Raw genomic sequence first — 19,510 nt, 5'->3', positions numbered from 1 at the left:
GCCTGTAATAAGTCCTTCCATCTTTATTCATCGCATTCTCTCTTTGCTTGTCTCTGCACAACTTTGTAGTTAGCTCTAGACTGTTTGATGTTACCCTGTGACCTTGATCTAATAGCTTCCACAAGGGCTTTGTAAGCCTTCCTACAAGTGTTAGTGTACCACGAACTTGGCTTCAGGGGTTTAATCTTTTTACGGGAACTTTCTTTGACAAAAAACGTTTTCAGTCCCTTGAAAAGTTCGTTGTGAACACCCGGTAGGGTGGCGTTTAACGCCTCCTGAGACTTGCAAACAGAGAGTATCGACAAAGAACCCAAGACCATGACCCTAATCTGCGCAACATCGCTATCATTGTTAGCAATCCTTGCCCACCAAACCCTTCTTAAATCGTTAGTAACAGTAACCGTTTCAGTAATTGGTTCTCCTTCCCTACAAAAACTGCTGTCATTAATTTTTAAGACCAGGGGGTTGTGATCGCTTTTCAGCCTCCTCTGAACCTCCATGTCTAGAACTGAGGGCCAGAATTCCACATTAACAAGAATGTAATCTATGCGGCTACTGGTTCTTCCATTATCAAATGTCTTTGCCGTCCTCCCATTGACCGCCCTCTCGGCCCTTTCCAAGCAAAGCCCCTTCAAATGAAGGGCGGCCTCAGGCCATTTCCTTATGGGTTGTAGGTCTAAATGTGGGACGCCCCATAGTGCATCCACATCTTCACTAAGCCTACCATCTTCAAAATCAAGGGGTTCAAAACAAGAATTAAAGTCTCCAGCAATGATCAAGTTACTAGTGTCTGCATCTTGTACTAAATAACTTTCCAAAGTTGTGATGACATTTGAACCCCTGCCACCCGGTTGACCCAGCAAGTAGACATTATATAGTTATGTCTAGACCTTTTGATGAGCTAACCCGTATAGCCATGATGTCAGGGCACTCAATAGATAACTCATCCACCCTTATCCCCTCAAGTTGTCTCACCCAGCAAGTCAGCCCACCAACTGATCTACCCCTCGGTCCCCTTGACGCAGCCTTAAAAAAGTTTAGATAGCCTGGATTTTTAAACTCCTTCTACAGACCACCTCTCCTGAAATATCCACATATCAGTTGACTCTATATATGATGACCAATCTGTGGACTTTGTTTTTGATACTATTCTTGCTATATTCCAAGAGGATAGAGTCATACATGGCTTGGGGGGACTAGTATCTACATTCACAGTGCTAATCAAGGCCTCCTCTGTGTTCACGTTAGCTGATGGAGGAAGACCTGCGCTAGGGGTTCTTAAAAGGGGTGGGGCACGGCCGCCTGTTCTTTCTAAGATAACCCGCACTGCACCAAAGTCAAATTTAGTGGGATTTACAAGTGGTTCACTTCCCATGCGAACACGCCTTGTAACATCAGTCGGTGTAGCACATGGAGAAACATCCTCGCTACCCAACATGTTACTAGAACAAGCTTCCAAGTTCCTATCAACCACCCATTTGGCACTACTTCCTACAGACCACAATAAAGTGTCACTCCCTCTCAGTCAGTCAATATCTTCGAGAGTTGAAAGTAACTTGAAGCGATTGCTGGTTTGAACAGGGTAGTCAAACAGATTGTGAACCATGTTGGAGACCCGCACTTCCTTATATCTAGGCATCTTCCGTGGATTATAAAAAAAAACCCTAAGGGAAGTAGTTTGATTTCCTCTACTACAGGGGGATAGTAACCAGCCATTTCTAAGACATGTTGTACCAAAAGAGGTGACCTAAAACTCAGTACCACACAATCACCAGCCATAGATTTATGTGAATGGCCTACCCAGTTAATTCTTCGCACCATTTTAAATTAATCAAATAATTGGTGTCTAATGCCTGTCTTTTAACTCACTAGATGGAGAGTCTTATTTTTAAGCGCTGACCAGTGCTCTCGAGTACCTGGAGGCAATGGGGGCACATTGGCTAGAACTACCGTATATGGCGTGGCTTCTGGGGGGAGGTGGAGACTAGATTGCATGTTAGTATCGCCTTCAGTACCCGGCTCCACCTGCTTCCTTCTATTACCTTCAACCCCAAATTTCTGCATCAACGTTGCGGAGGTACCATTGTTTGAAGTTAGGGTAGGAAGGCAGAATGTACTTGTCACAGGTGGTGCCAATACAGGACTTGGGCGGGCATTTACCAAACTTTCATGATGCATGTTAGTTACAGCCCCTGAAGTGTTGCATAGAACCCCCCCATTAGCGTGTAAGGTAAGTTTGAACGAGATTTCTTTGGTTACTACAGGATAGGCATTGTTCGATCTTATTTAGCCTTTCAACAACTAAGTCTAATCTTTTAAATATTGGATCAATAATGGCTGCTATTTGTTCTCTTAATAGGGAGCACAATTCTTCTGGATTAAATTGAATACTTGGGCAGATTACCCTAGGGTTTTCATCAGCCTGCTTGGATTGAGAAGCTATTAACGTCGATGTTGAATTTACAGCAGGATTAGCAACCGGGGTGTTATCACCTGGCTTCCCAAAGATATGTACCCTCCTAGATTCATTAATGGTGGCCAATGAGTTTTGCTTTGCTGTACTTCGGCCTTTCCTTTTTTTAGTGGGCGGTTCTGCCCTGATCCCTTCATAGCTTTCTTTCTACTAGTCTTTACCACTACAGGGCTCTGTGCGCTACACCATTCTTGAGGGGTTCCTGGGGTGGGGGACGAGATCTCCTCGCATGTCAAGCTAGGCGGTGTTCTATTGCAAGCAAATTCTGATTCATTACCTGGCAATAATTGGGATGTCTCTGCTCTAGGCAAGGAGCCGGCCTGGGATGGTGCAGGTTCCATTGAGAGCCTTCGCTCAGTTGCCTTGATCTCGTGCATTAAAACAGATTCTGCTCTATTTAGGAACGCATTGAGTGTGCCCACCACCCTATCCCCAACCTTTCTTTTACTCATATTTAAATGACCTCAGTGCCCCACAATTAACAGGAAACGGTCTAGCTAGTAAGAGAACCCCTAGGCAAAAATATAATGCTTACAGTACGCCGAAATAATTGTCAATACCGTGGCCCAGCCCGGCATCCTCTGGGCTCTGACGGGCGCAGATGGGCCTGCCCTTGGCCCGGGCACACCCGCGCGCGTCCCGCGCTGCGGGAGGCCTCAGGTGTTTTTACGCGCCGCTAGAGGATGCTGGGAGATGTAGTCCCCGTCCTCAGCTGGTGTGGTGGTGGCGGTCATGAAAGTCCGTTGCAGTCCCACCTTGGACTGAATCAGCAAGGAACCAGCAGGGCAAGTAATATTCGATTGTTCCAGTAAGGGCAGCAAGAAAGACTGAGGGTCCCGCGCTGCGGGAGACCTCAGGTGTTTTTAAGCGCCTCATGGCGCTGGGCTCTGACACGTTGTACTGCGCCGCTAGAGGATGCTGGGGGATGTAGTCCCCGTCCTCGGGTGGCGTGGTGGTGGCGGTTGTGAAAGTCCATTGCAGTCCCACCTTGGACTGAATCAGCAAGGAACCAGCAGGGCAAGCAATATTCGAGTGTTCCGGTAAAGGCAGCAAGAAAGAGCAAGGGTCCAGCGCTGCGGAAGGCCTCAGGTGTTTTTAAGCGCCTCCTGGCGCTGGGCTCTGACACTTTGTACCGCGCTGTTAGAGGATGCTGGGGGATGTAGTCCCCGTCCTTGGCTGGCGTGGTGGTGGTGGTCGTGAAAGTCTGTTGCAGTCCCACCTTGGACTGAATCAGCAAGGAACCAGCAGGACAAGCAATATTCGAGTGTTCCGGTAAGGGCAGCAAGAAAGAGCGAGGGTCCCCCCTTTCCTTATCTTCTGAACTCTCCCAGCTCAGGAATGATAAGAAATTGTCATTCAAACTGTCTCAACTCAGGAAAGATTTTAACACCCTCTCCTCTGAAATCTGCCAAAACCACTCGATCTCCCCAAGCCTTGACTCACTAAACTCCTCCAAACCACAACATTGGAGAACCGTCCCCCACTGCAACTATTCCCATAGGCCCGTGCCTCGAACCACCTCTCCCCCTCTGACCTACTCTTACCTCTGTAACTCTTACCTCCCTAACAATCAAATCAACCCCACACCCCCCACTCTACCATCCCTGTGATCCTGGGGATTAGCAGAATCCCTTACCTTCCCCGTCTACCCTAGAACCCCATCTCAACTTACTGCTATCCAATCATGCCCACCCCACTCTACCATTCCTGTGATCCTGGGGATGAGCAGATTCCCCCATCTCCCCTAGACCCCCAACACAACTCTCTGCCATCCAAGCATGCCCTCCCCCCACAAGCAACCTAAAACCCCTTACATGTATGCTAGTTAACTGCCGCTCAGCTGTCTGGCATGTGACAGAAATAGCTGAAACCTTCCTCAGTGATGATATTGACTTTGCCTTCCTTATGGAAACTTGGCTCAACTACAACTCTACATCTACCCCTGACCTACTCTCCCCCCCCCCGGTTACTCCATACTCAGAAAAGATAGCCTAGATAGAATTGGAGGTGGTCTTGCCATCATCTTCAAAAACAAACTTCAACTCTCGCTTGTTAAGAACACTGACCCCATCAACTTTGAAAACCTCGGAGCAGAACTTATAATTCCGGGCGCCCCTCCTATTCGCCTAAATATTATCTATCATCCTCCTGGCGAATCCCTTCCCTTCCCAGTGGGACTTTCCGACCTCCTCACCCAATCCATACTTTCCAACCTTAAAAAATCTCTTCCTTGGAGACTTCAACCTCCACTGGAATGACATCAAAGACCCTGCAGTTAATCTCCTCTTGAATCTTTTGGAGATTAGTGACCTTAAACAAATCTGTCACTGATTGCCATTATCACTAATGATGATTTGGGCTCCATTTCCAGCATCATCGCCATCGACTGGTCCAACCATCACCTCCTTCTCTTCAAGATCAATACTACTGTCCGCCCCATCCACGCCAAAAGAATCAAACACAAGAAACTGACCAGAAACCTACATCTTATCCCACCCAGCGAACTAGAAAAGAAAATCAAAGCCAACTCCTGCTAGCCCCCTTCTCCCAAAATGCCAACATGCTCACTGAACACTAAAATAAATAAGTTACTGAGGTCCTGGACCAAGTGACCCCCCAAACTTAAAACCCAAAGAAACATACCTTCCAAATCCTGGTTCAACTCTGATCTCAACAAGGAAAGACGATCCCTTAGACAATCTGAAAGAACATGGAGGCAAAACCCGTCCCCCTCCCATCTAGCCCTAATACTCAATAAAAAGTCCGCCTTCTTCCGCACTCAGCTTGATAGAGCCAAATATAGACCTAGAGAATTGTTCAGCATCGTCAAAAAGCAAACATTTTCTGCCCCACAAAAGTTGACGGCCTCTATTTAAAAATGCGAAGAAATTGCTAAGTTCTTCTCTGATAAAATCAGCAAAATATACCTATCCTTCATCTTATTTATTTTATTTATTTTGTGTTTATAGAGCGCAAACCAGACCCGTGAGGCTATCAGAGCGCTTTACAGTAGTATCAGGTGGGATACAGAACAAAGGGGGGAAGAGAGTCCAGGGATAAGGAAACAAATAGAAACAGTATATGGTAAAACAAACAGTCATAATATTTGACTACTATAAGGGATAGGAGCAAAAACGATGCAATAAACTAGAAAAGCAGTCTCATCACCCTGAAGGATTGTTCAAAGAGCAGGGTGGGTAACATAGGGGAAGGCAGCCAAGGAATAGTGCCGTGATGATAGGTAAAGTCAGGTTGAGGGGGTGATTGTAGCCTGAGCTTTAGGAGTCCACTTTCTCCTAACACACTACTTTCTTATGACATTTCTCCCAAATCTCCTCCCCCCTCAAGTCTTCCCCCTGTCCCTGCCCATCTCTCGTCTGGTTCCTTCCCACCTTAACCCAACACTTCTATTTCCCAGCAACAAAAAAACAATGCCTCCTGGCATAATGTTCCCCCTGACCCCGAGCATGAAGTCTACAACATCATCGCTAAGCTAAAACCATCCTCCTGTACTAAAGACCCTCTACCCCCTAACCTTACCCAAGACCTAAAACATATCATTGCCCCTTTCTGGACCACCATTATAAACTCCTCCCTGGCCACAGGGTATGTTCCCTCCTCCTTCCAACTAGGTCAAATCACACCCGTCCCCAAAAATCCTAACGCAGATCCGAATGATCCAAATAACCTCTGTCACATTTCTAACCTCCCTCTTCTCTCCAAAGGCCTTGAAAAATGTGCCCTGTTCCAACTAGATAATCACATCAACACTTTTGACCTCTTTGACTAACTACAATCTGGCTTTAGAAAAGGAGCAGCACAGAATCTGCCATGCTCAATATAGTGGACAACATACATCAGTCCCTTGACAAAGGTGATTCATGGATTCTCATTCTCCTCGACCTATCGGCTGCATTTGATACTGTTAACCACACTGCCTTACTAAACACTCTTAAAGTCCGCTTTGGCCTCAGTGGCCATGTCGTCAACTGGTTCTCCTCCTTTCTCCAACACAGAACCCAACAAATCAAAATTGAGAACTGTCTCTCCAACCCCACTCCGATCACTCTCGGTGTCCCCCAAGGATCCATTCTCTGGCCTGCGCTCTTCAATCTCTTCATGGAACCACTCACCCTTATCCTTAAGCAAGCAGGAATAAATTACCACATTTATGCCGATGACATGCAACTTTACTATAAAATTAAATCCCATTCCGATATCCTTCACCTAAATGACACCCTAACCAAGATCCAATATTGGTTCCACCATAATCATCTCAAACTCAACCCTAATAAAACTGAAATCATTCTCTTTGCGCCTAAAAACAACCCACTTCCCATACAAGATTATATCTCTGACCTTAATGCTCTAAACTGCTCTCTCACCACTTCCAATTCAGTTAAGTCTCTAGGCATCACCATTGATAATAGACTTGCCCTCTCCTCCCACATAAAAACCTCAGTCAATGGAGCACTCTTCTCTCTCCATCATCTCAAGAAAATTAAGCCCTTCATCCCGGCTGATTACTTTAAATCTGTTGTCCAATCGCTGGTCCTGTCGAGAATCGACTATGGAAAAGCTATCCTCGCTGGAACACCTAAAGCCCACCTTGCTCCACTTAAATCTCTGCTCAACCTAGCTGCTAGACTTTTCTCCGACTACAAACATTTTGACCACATCTCCCCCGCCCTGAAAACTCTCAAATGGCTACCCATCGAAGGCAGATCCACCTATAAGATTGCATGTATCACGCAAAAAGCCCTTCACCAAAACACCCCACGTTACCTCTCAGATAAACTCCACAAAGCAGGCTGCACACGACCGACGAGGAACACTAACGCCCTCATTCTGTTAAAGAAGAAAGGCACCCAAGCTCGCTCCTTCTCCGGTAATGCTCCCTCCATCTGGAACTCCCTGCCTAAAGACCCCTCCAACTTCAACTTAAAAAAAGAACTCAAATTGTTCTTCCTCAACAAATACCGGGGTCTTTAATTCCTACCTCTGACACTGTTCTCACGTGCTGCAATCCGATCATGTCCCCCTCTACTGCCCTCCAATTCCATCCCCTCTACTTTTCTACCCTGAAACCCCCCTCCCTTATGCTACTCTTTCCCCCTATCCTTCCTCCCTGCTCCCTATATCTACATTTGACTCCTAGCCTTAAGCATGGCCTCCTACTGATTTAGTACTCCTTCTACTCCCCTAACTCCTACTCTCTTCTTACCCCTCCTTATCTCTTCTTTTTCACCTCACCCACCCACCCTAACCTAGGTTCTCACTACTCACGTTAGCATAATATAGTGTTTTCTAAATAGCTCTCGCATTTTACCTGCTTTCTTTGTTACATTACTTTTGCTTTATTCAAATGTTTTTTTACATACTGTACCTCCTCATATTCCTTTAAAGCACTCGGATACCCCTGGGTCTAGCCAGCACTATAGAAAGCCTTTAAAATAAATAAATAAATAAATAAATAAATAATTAGAAGATGTGGTGCCACCGACTCTATGCATAGCATTCCAACCACACGTGTCTGTGGGCCCACATGGACTACTGTCCTCGGGCCACGCTAAGCTTGAGTAGGGCACACATTTGGAACTGAGTCTTGATTTAGCAATGGCAGAGTTCATATCATAGTACCGGCCACATTGCAGACTGAATCACCTCTCATCCCCGATATTTTCCGACATTCATGGACACTCTCTGGTTGAACTTTGGTGGCGTCTGAGTATATGGACTGGGGGTTGTCTTCATCCTCATGTAGCTGATACCGACTTGGTGGTAATAATGAGGCAGTAGCATTCCACTGCTCAATTTGCCACTTCCGGATGGCTTCTGCTCTCTGCATCATACCCTGGAGGACACCTTCAATGCCCCCCGCAGCCCTCCGCCACATTCCGCTTGGACATTGACAAGGACCCGCTCAGTCCGAGTGGCCCTACCTCAGTGCACAGCAAGTCACCATACCATGGCGGCCGCAGTGCATCCTAGACCACTAACTATGTGCAGCTCAAGTCAAGGACCCTGTCTGCTGCGATATTAGATGGCCTCTAAGACAATGGCCTTGGGTCGTCAACGCCATGTGTATGTGGCCCTGCGATGTCCGCTGCCTCGTGCCTACACTGCGGTCCTCCAGAGCTCACACATCAAATTGAGTCCTGACCAGCCAGGATGTCCTATCTCCGCAGGAGGCACACAGCACCACCGCCAGGACCACCTCCAAACACCAACTGCCAGATTCAAAAGAGTCTTACTGCCAGACTGTCAGAGTTGCTCACTCATGTCGTGGATGCCATCATCTGCCTGATAACCTGCTCAGCACTCCAGGTGCCCCTAACTCAGTGCACCATGGCTCATTGTCCATTTCTGATTGAGCTTTGTGCTGTGGAGATCTCACACACCAATGTGGGAGACCTGGTACCATGATGAGGAAGTTGATGCAGGTGTGACACATCCCACTGCAGCTGCATCAGGAATCTCCCGAAGTGACACAATCCTAGACATTTTCTTCAACACGAGTGTGCTCAGCTTCAGTGCCCCAACCTCAGTGCACTGTAACTCACAGACCCTTCTGTTTGCATATTGTGTGACCTCTGTACTTGCTCCCGCTACCACTATGATGCTCCACAGCTGTCTCAGTAATGCTGGTGTTTTCTGTTTCCATTTTAATAGTGTTCACTTTTGTAGTTGTTGCCAGCACCAACCACTCCGTGAGGGCTTCATACACTCACCCCACACACATCCAGCACAAACGTCACCGTACATATGACCCTTCCAATAAATAGTTCGGGTGCACATGCTCATAGCCAGTCCTAGAAACTATCGGCGTGTGTCCGTGTGGTCTTAAGGTATGCACGAGGGCCCCGGCCCAACAACGTTACATTGTGCTGTGTACAGCGGATGCAACCATGCCCCGCTGGCAGCGGGTATGACCTTGGACATGTATCTTTGTCATCAGCCTCTCAATACGTAAGAAGAGTGGACTGGGCTGTTGTACGGAGGTCAATCATGGGTGTGTGAATGGCAATTCCGGGGCTCTTGACAAGGTTCAGTACAGGAAATGTGAAAATGCATGTGTCTCTGTCACAGTGTGGATCTCCTTTGTGGGGTGGAGGTGGTCCCTGATGGGACTTAGACACCCATGTATGTGATGTAGGTCTGCTTCCATGACCTCTGACCCCACCTGCACCTGTTCAGCCACCTCCTTTTGGCATTCTGACACTTGGCTTTTGAATGTGATGTGTGCCTCGGTGGAGTGTTGGGAGCCAGCCGTGGTGGCGGGTGCTTCCTGCTCTGTGGTCTGTGCAGGGGCTGGGGTCTCCTCTATGTAGCTTGACTGCCCTGCTCATGGGGTGAGTTGCCTAAGTTGTCCATTAGCTGTTGTAGGGCGTCTGTGTCGAAGGTGTGGTGGTCGTCTCCAGCATCACTGATGAGTTGTCTGGTCTGCTCTGCTGGAAGTGTTGTTGGTCCCTCTGCAATGTGAAGGGGAGATGCATGTTGACTTTGTGTTGACATGTATGTTGGCACATTGTTCTTGTTTACATGCAGACTGTATGACAATGTACATTGTGACAGTGTGGGAGGTGCTGAAAATTTGATGCGGGACAGTGGACATTTGGACTACATGACGGATGTGATGTTGTACACATACATTTCAATCTCACAGTTTCCTGCTATGTTAGATGTGATTGGCCTGTTTCTGCACATGAGCGGACCCAGTTGTGTCCTCTGTTATGCAATGTCAGTGTTGCACTTTGTTCCACATTGTTGTGGGATTTGTTGTGATTGCTATGTGTGTGTGCTGCAGTGTGCCACAGGGATCAGGGACATGATCCTGGGTCATTGTTGGTGTGCAGTGTGCTACACATCATTCTACATGTGTGCCATTCTGCCCATCTCCCCCATTCCCTGGTCGTTACTCACCCTGTTGATGTTATGACAGGTCCTATTGAGCTGTGTCCGAACTCCCAACTCCTTACACCGTCTCCACACTGATGACTGTGGCCTCCATTTCTTCCAGCTCCTCTTGTGGCACAGGACTTCCACCTCCTGTTGCCGTTGCTGCCTTCTTGTTGGCAGCGGGTTTGTGCTTGGTTTGGCTTTTCACATCATGCCAACGCCTAGTGGCCTCCTCCACTGACCTCCTCGACACTCCGACTGCATTATCGTTTGTCAAATTAGCATTCAGTTGATGGTAGTGTTCTGTCACCTCCCTGACGCTGATCTGGTTTTGCAGCGGACTGCACCCTGTCTTCCTCTTCTCCTTGCCCTTCACCGACCCTGAGGTTCCTTGCTGGTGGTCTGTGGGTCTAGTGGAGTTTGTGTTGGCCTCTGCACTTGATCCAGGTGCATCCATGGTACTATTGTTTTTGGTGTGTTGTTTTTTTGCTTTTATGCTGCATTTTCCCGCATGATGCGTGATATTTTCAGGCCTGTCACTGGTTTTCGCTGCTTTTTGTATCGCTATTGGCCTCCTCGCAACTTTTTTATGTCAAGCTTGTTTATCTTGAAGTTTACTTTCACAGTCAAGGTTCGACAGGCACTACATATCAAAGTGTTCAATAACCGGACTCACTTTGTAGTCCTTCAAAGCAATATGATTTACAGGGGCACCTCAGCTTTTTCAGTAGATGCAAGCTTATGTTCAAGGTTCAATCAAATTCAGTCACAGTCTCTTTCTATTCTTAAGTGAACAAGACACACAGCAAGGATATTCTGTGATGAACTACGATTTCGATTTGTGTATTGCAGTTTTATGTTTTGAGGTTGACAAACGACAAACGTTCCATTCACTTACTTTTGATTATTCTTCATTCAGCGTTGTTGGCATATTTATCCAAGCCAGCTGAATCTATGACTTCTGGTTTCCTATTTATTTATAGTCTGAAGTTCTTAGTGTTACTCACTGTGCATTTTGGGTATTGTAGTGCTTCAATCCCAATGCAATATTTCGCTGAACCTTTATTGGCTCAGATTATGATATAATGTTTGAGATTCAGGCTTTATCTGCAACCCTTTCCTATTCTTTATCTTTCTTCTGGCGCTTGTATTCGATTCATTAAGCATGCTGTCATATAACAGGAACTCCTTGTGTCTCCTGCTTCTGATTTGACTGGGCCCATGAACAGATGTTGTGAACTGGAATTCCTATGAAATCTGAAGCCGTTTGTCATCCATGCTTACAAATCAATTCCAGTTTCTTGGCCGTTAAGTTCTGCCAACTTCATACATTTCATTAAGGCCACTGACGGTACTGTTGAACTTCAATATTAAATAAGCCTCCTTTTGCAGCAGTACTGCCTCAGTGTCTTCTCATCTTGGATTTGGTTTAATTACACATAATATGGTCCATTTTAGATCTTTCTCACTATGGTTCTTTTCCACAACATGTCTGACCTTCAGTGCAGTAGCTACCTTTGTTTTGACTCTTGAACAGTGCTGTACAGTCTGTTGTTTTGCCTCTTGATTTGTCTTCCCAATATATATTTTTTGGCATGGACATATGATGGCATACACAATACTTTTTGTTTTACATTTTGAAAATCATTCTGAGTCCATTTAAGGTTATTATGAGCAACCTCTGTTACTTAAATTGGTGATTCACAGACTGAGAAATTGCCGAACTTACTGTGGCCCTCGATCAGTTTTAAGTGCCATTATGATCTTAGATCCTCAGCCCACACAATTGTTTTCCAATACTATCATTTTTTTTCCATTAGTTGTAATGGGAATTTCAAGTTCTTTATGAGATGCCAATTCTTAAGGATCATTTGCCAGAATTTGCTAGTGTGTGGACCATAAGTGGATACACAAACCAGTTTATCCAATCACTTTTTCACTTTTTTTGTCAAGAGGCAATCCTTGAATATACACTACTCTCTTTTCATCGCATGTTTGAGTAGTTTTTTGGGGTACCCTCGATCTTTCAGTTGGTCGCATAATGCCCCAGGATGTACTTCATAATCTTTTTGGCGGGGCAGTTTCACCTGATTCTTAATAGTTGTCCATAAGCAAATTATCCCTCAAATTTCTGGACTGAAAGCTCTTATAATGAAGTTTTGGATTCTTATCCGTTGGCTTGCTATGCAAGGTCAATTCATTTTTAATGAGTTTAACTTTCACATCTAGGAAACGTTACACTTGTCTTGCTTTTAGTGAGGCTGAATTAGATATCAGAATGTCAAAAATGTAACCAACTGTGGAACCATTCTAAGTCTTCTTCTGATTCACTCTATAGACACCAGATGTCATTGACATAGCCGGAAACTGAGTCAGATGTTGCAAATAGGGATTATAATTGAAGATGAATTTATCTTCAAATCTAGCCATATACAGTCTGGCTATCCATGTGGCAAAGGTACATCCCATTGCAGTCCCTTTTGTTTGGAAATAAAATGTATCTACAAACTCCAAATAGTTCTTCTTCAATGCTACAGATGCTAGTAGTAGAATAAAATCTGCTGGAACTAGGTGAGGACGTGTTCTAATCTCCAAATTGAATTCAATTGCTTGTAATGCCTCATTCTGAGGAATCTGTGTATACAGTGAGACCACATCAAAGGATACCAACCATTACTGTGAAGGATCAAATTGTAAATCTTCTGTTTTATTAATAAAATCCATTGTATTCATCAAGTATGAGGGAACTTCTTGTAAAAATCATTTTAAGAAAATGTCAATGTATTTTTAAATTGGTTCCATTAGTGAATCGCATCCAGACTCAATAGGTCATCCGGGTGGCTCCATTAGCTGTTTATGAATTTTGGGTAAGAAGTTGATCACTGGAATCCTGGAGTATTTTTTGTTTAGATATTCAAATTCTTTAGTTCCCAATACTCCTACTTCAAGTCCATCCGTAAAAATCCTCGTTATTGACTCTTGTATCTGTCATGTTGGATCATCCTTAATTTGTCTATACCAGACTGGATTGTGTACATGGTTTCTTCCTTCTTTCAAATAGATATCTCTTGGAAAAAGCACTACCACACCGCCTTCATCGGCCGACTTAATGACTATTGAATCGTCTTTCTTAAGATATTGGATAGCTTTTGTTGTCCTGATGTAAAACATTTTGTACTGTACGAGTTCTTTCTTTCTAGTTGTTGTGTTGATGAAAGCACAACTTGTTCAAAAGCTAAAATTTCCTTTGGTGTAGTGTGTGCCGGGTTAATGAATTTTGATTTGCTTGCGAGCCCTGAATGTTCATTGGACATAGTGTTCTCTTTAGTTGAAAAAAGGCTTTCACTCTAATTTTACTGAAAAACTCAATGGCTTCTATCTTCGATCGTGCGGTCAGTATGTTTGATGCGTACAAACCTGAGTTCTAACTCTAGAATAGATTCCGGATGGTTTACAAGATATGTGCTACATTCAGAAGAATCACATAAGTGTAGCGCTGTAGCCAAGGCGTTTTCCAAGTAAAGACAAAGGGGCCAAGAATAAAAGACAGAAGGTTCAGTAGGTGCTATGAACATAAATAAGTAATAGAAGAAGTAAAGGAAATGTTAAAGCGAGAGTAGAAAGTGATAGAAATTAATTATGAAATATTTCTTTCTTATCTTCAATTACAGATTGCACCCCTGTCGTAGCCCTGAGGAGATCCCCAAGAATAATAGTGGGGTTTGAAACGTCATCGCATTATTCAACACTTGGGGATCATATGTAGCTGATTAGAATCCACCCTAGGGGAATGGTTTGATAATTCCTAAACTTAGGAGCCAGAATAATAGTTCCCAGTGGGCAGCAGCATTGAAAAAGAACTGACTAATTGAAAAACAAATTATGATTATTGTTGCTGCATTTTAAAAAACGATAACTGGTTTGAAACTGTAATTCATGTGTTTACCAAATTATTGTGTATCTGTATTGTTTGTAACGTGTTTTGCATTGGATTATGATTTGAACTTGTATGTTTATTGTGAAAAGAAATGGTGTTTTCCCTGGTTCTGACACAAAAGATTAAAAGTAAATGGTCTATACAAAATATGAATGATGATCAAATAAATATCACAGACCAAGTAATCAGTGATTGGTCTCAGTTTGTTTAAGTAAAAAACAGCATTTAGCTATATAAAATGTTTTTCTAATTTGATTGGCCGTATCTAGTTGTCTGTTCTAGGGCCAATCCCTGTATGAAAATAGCTATGAAAAAAGATGTCAAACAAAATTTCTGAAAAATTAGAAACACCTGATGCCCATCCAGAGCCCACTGGATCCCTATGAAGGCAAACAGGTCTGGGTAATATGTACCACCTAATACACACACTGGAAGAAATGGGGCTCACGACACAGACAGAGAGGCTTCACCAAATGGTAGACAAGTATTGTGTATGTAAAGAGGAGGCATGAAGGACAAAGAGAACATATCTACCTTTCCTGAATTCATTTCCCAATAAGATACACATTCACAATTGCAGAACAATGATTACACAACTATGAAGCTAAAATGTGTCTAGGTACATATCTGGGCCTACATACAACCAGTAAAGCTGCAGCAACGATGTTAACATTTTGATTGCAGCAAACAAATATGTATGGACTTTACAAAGCGCCTCATGGTGCATGTACATATGAAAACTGACAAAAGTTCACATACACACACAGGTACACAAACAATGGTGGACAGGAAAATGGCAAGGAACACATTTAAATTGCTGACTGCCCAAAACATTTAATTCAGAAACAAATTGCCTACATTTGACATGAATTCAATGGCATTCATAGGACTTGAACTTGTCTGGCACAACAGAAATGAAAATGTAAAACATCAATGAAAATAGCTGAGCAAAAAAAATATGATCTGGAGCTCACTCGGACCCAAAAAAATAACAAGCCAAATATAATACCATCCTAGACACAAAAACAAGAAAAATTTGGAAATGCATTCCCAGGCATCCACTACCCAAAGTATCCTTTGCCCAAGATTCCCCTCATGGGCCTGATCTGCATCCATTTAATCCAGGCTTCAGACTGCAAGCTCTCAGGAAAAATAATATCCAGACAGAGGAACAAAAATGAAATTGTGTGCCCTCCATTAAACATTATCCATCAAAAAGATATTATATCAAACATATCTCACACCACACTGGTTGCACATGATGTTTCAAAGGGTGACACCTACCACGGTGTGCTCATTCCAATGGCACCTTTCTCTACATGGTATTGGAGTGCCTGTCACTGGCACGCATTTGGGTACCAGTAATGGAACACATGTTTGCAGTGGTTGTCGTGCAACTGTCCCCATATCCACTCTTGTGCCTGCTAGCAATCACTAAGTTCACCAAGTGCTCTAAATACTATATGAAACTGTTAAACCTCATCCTAGCTTTGATCAAGAGATTGGTTGCCATGGCCGGGAAAGCTTCACAGCCATCCGCAGTTACTAGCTGGCTTCATGTAACCCATAAATGGGCACTGACTGAGGCGGATACTAAGGTGCATGACCAGCAGTTACGGGGAGCTGAGGGAGCTGCCACACTCTGGTAAACCTATGTAGTCAAATAATTTAACAAACTGAACCCACCAACCCCTTATACCTTGGGGTTAGGCAGCGTGGTAATGCTGTACGCTCTGGTTGCTGGCACACTGGAGAACATACACGCCGGTGCAAAGCTGCAGGCCGCAAATCAAGCTGTGGGTAGCCTGCACACAGCCCCCACAAACATCTCATCACTCAAATGGCACTGTTATACATAGGACGTCACTAATTTGCATCTGCCTACACTGCCTGGTGGCAGCTCCAGTCAGAAGTTTGGAAAGGCTTAATATTATTTTAGTTGACATATGATGCTGGCGACTCTCCCGATGAGTTGGCAGAGGTAGGTACGTTTGTCCAAATAGGGACCCTTGTTCACCTCCTTGGTAGCTTGGCATGAGCAGACAGGCTTATCTCAGAGGCAGTGTGTAAAGCATTTGTCAACACATACAGTTATACAGTGAAAACACTACAAATGGGCACAACACCAGTTTAGAAAAATAAGTCATCTTTACTAGACTTAACACAACACCAAACAACAAAAATCCACAATACTGTAATCGAAAATTAGACTTTAAAATTGTAGAAAATAGCTTTGTTCAATGTAGATTGTAAATGCCACACTTTACTCTCAAAGTACCTTAGATGCGTCACCCAAACCAAACAAATGGGTCGCAGGGAAGTTGATTTGCCATTCCTTACACTCAGGGGAGTGGATGCGTCAGTTCTTTACTGCTGCACAGGGGAGTTGAGGCTCGGTTCCTTACTGTGTGGGGAGTTGATGTGTCATTTCTGACTGCGGCCCAGTGACGATGCGACAAGATGTCACCTCAATGTGATGTACTGATCCGGTGCGATGCGACAAAATGGCGTCTTTGATGCAAAGCGACTTCATTGGATGCGATGCGTGCACGCCCGACGACCATGCGGCAAACTAGCTAACTTCTGAGCAGCGACAGGCCCTGCGACATGCTTCCCCGGTGATGCGACGGCAAACAGCTGCGGCGGCGACACGCTACTTTGGCAATGCGGTGGCAACTGCTGCGGCGGCGACACTCTTCTCCTCGTTGCGTCGCACTCCCATTAACACGCTGTCTTCTCAGAGGACCCAAACAACTGTAGGCACCTCTCTGCAGGTTGAATTCCCAGCAAGGGAATACAGGGGAACTGGTAGTGAAGTCTTGTATCCCTGAGACTTCAGGCAGGAGGCAAGCACACTTCAAGCCCTTGTGGATTCTTCCTCAAGATTATGAAAAGTTCACAAAAGTCCTTTTCCCCTTTCATTGGCAAATAAAGTAACCAATGCAGCCCAACCCTAGAAATAGCAAAACAGCACAGAGGCAGTCGCCTCCTTCAGCTTCTTTGGTTCTTCTCCTTGGCAAAGGTTTGTCTTCATTCCTAGAAGTGATCTAAAGGTCTGGGGTCCAATATTTATACCAGTAAATCCTTTGTCCTCTGGAGGCAGAGGGTGCCTGTGCCCAGCCCAAACCAATTCTGTGCAGCTTCCTGGCAGGAGGTGGAGACAGCATTGTTGAAACCAGACCTGGCTCAGGTAGCTGAAAAGGAAATCTCCTCCCCCTACACTCAATTCTATGAGGGCTCAGGTCAGTGAAAGGAAATCTCCGCCCCCCACTCTCTTTTCAATGCAGGTCCTATTCTGCCTAGCCCTGAACCATCAGACTTCTGGAGCCAAGGCCCTCTCCAGCCCCCTGTCACTCACAAACCAGACATGGCATACACAAACCTAGCAGAGGCATACTGGATGTTTAGGCAGGAAAATACCTACTTTCTAAAAGTGGTATTTTCTTTTCTTTTTTCCCACAAAAACATAATCTTTTATTAAAAGATTAAATTATGCATCAGCAATGGTAACTTCCACTTCTACTCAAGGCTCTATACTGATGGATGTAATTTGCTACACAATTTCAGAAGGGCTGTGGAGGTCAATCAAGCGCTTGTAAATACGCTTTTGGAAACGATCCCAAGTCTTTGAACCTTCACCACAAGGTGTTTTTCGAGTAGTAATTCGCAGAGTCTTAGTAGGCATGCGAACTGGCCCTTCACTTTCAGGTTTTTCTCCTTCGCACCTCTTATGAGATCTGCACACACTTTTTCAAGCGACTTCACATTGCGACTAGTCAGGGTGATTCGGATACAGTGGATAGCTACTTCCTGTTCCACAGGTGTTTTGCCGGCGTCTTTAAATGCCACAGCTAATGTGCTTCCTGACTGACTTATTCGTCCTCAAATTAAGAAATGAACGAACAGCGGTGAGCCACTAAAAGATGTATTTTAACATTCTGAGTTCAGGCATACTAAACTCGAACTGCCTTGAGAACTAAGGAAAGAGAGAGGCAAGTACACTTGTTGATCCAAATACGGTGCTTTGCCGGATGGCTTGACTTTGGGCTGCTCCTGCTCCTCCACGAAAAACCAAAGGAAATGATGGACGGAGCGTTGATAATACAAGCACTCACCCCCAGTCAACTGATCTGGGTTTAATCCATCACTGTTCTTTAGCCCACTCTGCCACCCTAGTTCAGACATGGCCATATGCAAATCAGTCTGATCCTGTGCCTCATGGGAACAGCCCAGCCCGAACTGCAAAGCCATGCCTTCCCTGGACCGGAAACAAGCTACCGAGGACCGTTTTCTGGCATTTCAGTCGTCTTCAGCCCGGCTTGCTTGAATCCAGTGGCAAAGTGAGCAAGGGACTCACGTCTGAGTATGCCCAGACGTGAGTCCCTTGCTCACTTTGCCACTGGATTCAAGCAAGCCGGGCTGAAGACGGCTGAAATGCCAGAAACCGGTCCTCGGAAGCTTGTTTCCGGTCCATGGAAGACATGGCTTGGCAGTTCGGGCTGGACTGTTCCCATAAGGCACAGGGTCAGACTGATTTGCATATGGCCATGTCTGAACTGGGGCGGCAAAGTGGGCTAAAGAACGGTGATGGATTAAACCCAGATCTGTGAGTGTTTGATTGGTTCAGATGCTCCGTCCATCAACACCCCCTTTTGTACCACTTTCTTCTCCACAGCAGCAAATCCTTTTCAGTCCCATACCTCATCTTCCTGGAACTCTTTCAGGCTACAGCCTCCAACCTCATTTTGAACTTCCATACAAGTGACTAAGTGACTGACTAAGTCCGAACATAGAACTCTTCACCACCACTTCACTCAGCGGCTCCTCTACGATCACGTTCCTTCCTCCGACATTGCCTACAGCCATGCCCTTCTGAACTTTACCTTCTCAGACCTTTTTTCTACAAACTTTCATCTAATTCCCAAAGGAAAGCGTCTATTGGGCCCAAATCCACTCCTTGTTTCCAACTGGCGCTCCATTGCTGCGGACCATATTTTTCGACTTTGACCTGGACTCTTGCAACCAGATGGGATCTTTTAGGCTCAAGATTTTAATGAAAACTTTAATAAAGTCCAAACTCACATTCTACAGGTTGAATTTTTGTTGTTTTGGTTATAAATAATATATTAGTATATACTCTATTTTTCTAAATCGACGTGGGAATTTTCTTATTTTTTGTTTGTGTGCTGCATAAATACTTT

General features: G+C 44.8%; 1 pseudogene; it reads right to left on the bottom strand.

Annotated features, from left to right (window-relative positions):
- Window positions 1-17,799: 17,799 nt before the first annotated feature.
- On the bottom strand, window positions 17,800-19,175 carry LOC144769616 (small ribosomal subunit protein uS10 pseudogene; annotated as a pseudogene).
- Between the last annotated feature and the right edge of the window lie 335 nt (window positions 19,176-19,510).

The sequence above is a fragment of the Lissotriton helveticus genome, chromosome 7, assembly GCF_964261635.1.
Source record: "Lissotriton helveticus chromosome 7, aLisHel1.1, whole genome shotgun sequence".
NCBI lineage: Eukaryota > Metazoa > Chordata > Amphibia > Caudata > Salamandridae > Lissotriton > Lissotriton helveticus.
This window is presented reverse-complemented; position numbering and strand designations above follow the sequence as displayed.